Source organism: Myotis brandtii, unplaced genomic scaffold (genome assembly GCF_000412655.1).
Source record: "Myotis brandtii unplaced genomic scaffold, ASM41265v1 scaffold187, whole genome shotgun sequence".
Lineage (NCBI taxonomy): Eukaryota > Metazoa > Chordata > Mammalia > Chiroptera > Vespertilionidae > Myotis > Myotis brandtii.
The window spans coordinates 3464795-3468288 of record NW_005356944.1 but is presented as its reverse complement, the minus strand read 5'-3'; positions in this window follow the sequence as shown (position 1 = coordinate 3468288).

Genomic DNA, 3494 nt, shown 5'->3' with positions numbered 1-3494 from the left:
AGCTGCCTGGGGTCATGGACGAGCCAACCCCACAGCCCTGACTTGGGTGCTGGCGACCAGGCCAGGCTTCCAAGAAGTCACCTCTGGCCGCGCATGAGGGCAGGAGCAGCGGGATGTCCCAGCTCAAGCAGAGAGAAAACTGCTCAGGTGTCAGGAGATAACAATTGTCCTCTACCCTTCCAGGTTCTTCTAGGTGGTCTAATAATTAAATTGACATGAGACCGATTAACAGGAAAAACACACACATTTAATCACATATGTACGAAGGCCACATACGAATATGAGGGCCAGCCCGGCCGAGGTGGCTCAGTGGTTGAGTATTGACCTATGAACCAGGAGGCCCCGGTTCAATTCCCGGTCAGAGCACATGCCAGGGTTTCTATCTCTCTCTCCCTCTCACTTCCTCTCTGAAATCAATAAAAATATATATATTTTTAAAAAGAATAAAAAGACACACTTGGCAAAAAATTTTTTCAGCTCGGTTTATGAAAGGATCCACAACCTAGCCCTGGTGGGTGGTCAGTTGGTTAGACTCTAACCGTTAGAGTATCATCCAGTACACCAAAAGGTTGCAGGTTCAAGTCCCAGCCAGGGTCATACCTAGATTGTGGGTTTGATCCCTGATCTGCAGGAGGCAACCCATCCATGTTTCTATCTCACATAAACCTTTCTCTCTCTCTCTCTCTCTCTCTCTCTCTCTCTCTAAAAAAAAATCAATAAAATCACAAATTTGGTGCCTTAAAACAAAATAGCACCAAGACATATAAGCACATTTTTAAAAAGGCAAACAGGAGGGGGCTATAGCAAGCTTCCTTTTGTGTAGGCACTTAGACATGAGCAGAGTAACACATCGATTGGTTGCCTCCTGCACTAGCCCCGGCCAGGGCCTGGGCCTAGGAGGAGCCTGCAACTAGGAGCCTGCAACATGCCCTTAACTGGAATCAAACCCGGGACTCTTCGGTCCACAGGCCGAAGCTCTATCCATTGAGCCAAATCAACTAGACCTCATGGGCCGACCGCTGAACTAGAGCAAGAATCTCCACCCTTAGGATATAGAGCTAAAAAACGCACTTTTAAGGGCTTTCAATAATTTGCTAGAAACTGCCGATAAACTTGATGAGAGCCTCAAGAAAACTAATGAGACCCTCGATGTTGTGATAAAGAACCAACTAGAAATTAAGCATACACTGACTGAAATAAAGAATATTATACAGACACCCAACAGCAGACCAGAGGAGCGCAAGAATCAAGTCAAAGATTTGAAATGCGAAGAAGCAAAAAACACCCAACCGGAAAAGCAAAATGAAAAAAGAATCCGAAAATACGAAGATAGTGTAAGGAGCCTCTGGGACAGCTTCAAGCGTACAAACATCAGAATAATAGGGGTGCCAGAAGATGAGAGACAGCAAGATATTGAAAACCTATTTGAAGAAATAATGGCAGAAAACTTCCCCCACCTGGTGAAAGAAATGGACTTACAGGTCCAAGAAGAGCAGAGAACCCCAAACAAAAGGAATCCAAAGAGGACCACACCAAGACACATCATAATTAAAATGCCAAGAGCAAAAGACAAAGAGAGAATCTTAAAAGCAGCAAGAGAAAGAAACTCAGTTACCTACAAGGGAATACCCATACGACTGTCAGCTGATTTCTCAACAGAAACTTTGCAGGCCAGAAGGGAATGGCAAGAAATATTCAAAGTGCTGAATACCAAGAACCTACAACCAAGAATACTTTATCCAGCAAAGCTATCATTCAGAATTGAAGGTCAGATAAAGAGCTTCACAGATAAGGAAAAGCTAAAGGAGTTCATCACCACCAAACCAGTATTATATGAAATGCCGAATGGTATCCTTTAAGAAGAGGAAGAAGAAGAAAAAGGTAAAGATACAAATTATGAACAACAAACATGCACCTATCAACAAGTGAATCTAAGAATCAAGTGAATAAATAATCTGATGTACAGAATGAACTGGTGATTATAATGAATCAGGGACATAGAAAGGGAATGGACTGACTATTCTTGGGGGGGAAAGGGGAATGGGAGATGCGGGAAGAAACTGGACAAAAATCGTGCACCTATGGATGAGGACAGTGGGTGGGGAGTAGGGGAGTTATGGGGGGAAAAAAGAGGAACAAATGTAATAAACTGAACAATAAAGATTTAATTTAAAAAAAAAAAAAGAATCTCCACCCTTAAAACCCTGAGGGCAGCGGACCCAGTGCGCTCTCCCAGAAGCACGCCGGCCCAGCCCGCCTGGACTTTCCCCTCCCTTCACCCTCTTTGCCCCCCTGCCCCAGGCACGGTACCCTCAGCTTCCTCATTCCCAAGTCCAAGGGCCCTTCCTTTACCTCTAGAACTTGTTTCCTAAGCCCATTTCTTCTAGGAATTACTTCTACCTCCGTGATATACCAAATAAATGTTCTCTTACAGTTTGGGTCTTGGCTCTGAATTCTTATCCCTCCAGAACCCAAGAACCGAGGTTGCTGAACTCAGACTCCAACCGACCCCACCCGTCAGACACCTGGTGCCGTTCCCTGCCACCTACAACACTTTTACATGAATAAGAAGGAAATATACAAACATACTCATTTTTGCTTGTATGTTCATAAGGAAATTCTGGAAGGACAACCCAAGAAACTAATAAGAGTGGTTACCTGTGTGTTAGTTGGGACAAGGGTGAGAGTAAAACTTTTCCCTAGATATTTTTTTAACGTGCCCCAGGCATGCAACAGCTCCAGCCACCAACACCGGTGTCAAGCTAGGATGAACCAAGACTCGGTCTGCTTTGCTCCTGTCGGATATAAGAGCACCACCACCAATCTGGCGTCTCCTTGCCCACTGCCCTAGATACCTTTTAAATTGATTTGCTATTTGAACCATATTAAGGATTCGAACATATTCCCTATTCAAAACCAGGATAACCACCTGCAGTGTACCTGTCCACTCCTCCGTAGAAACGGGCCCACGAGGTGGCATCTCTCTGGTTATTCTTGTACTTGGCCAACCTCCCCGGGCACAGCGGGTGCTGAAAAACACATTGGGGGGGGGGGGGGGGGTGGTTGCCTGGAGAAACTGGAAGCGAACCACAAACAAGGAACAAGGAGAATGCCTGACATGGGTGATGGTGCATTCCAACCGGAACCTCATGGAGCAAGTGATTTCCAGATCGTACTGTTGGGGAGTCGGGGGACGAGTTCCAGAACTACACACACAACCTGTGGGTTCCTGCAACTAAGCAACCCCTAAATAAAGTTGCGTGTCTACATGGCTTCCATTTTGTAAAAGTGCAGGACGTGGGAGAGCGAAGGTACGGAATGTAGCACAGAAGATGCACAGGAAACGCAGCCCAGGGTTACAGGTGGTGAGGTTTCCGGCAATTTGTAAAACCCTTTCGCTTTAGGGATCAGAGTTTCCTCTTCCCCAGTGACTGCACCTTCCTTGCGTCATTTTAGAACTTCCCAAGGAGGGCCCGGCAGCCAGCTCCGGAGGC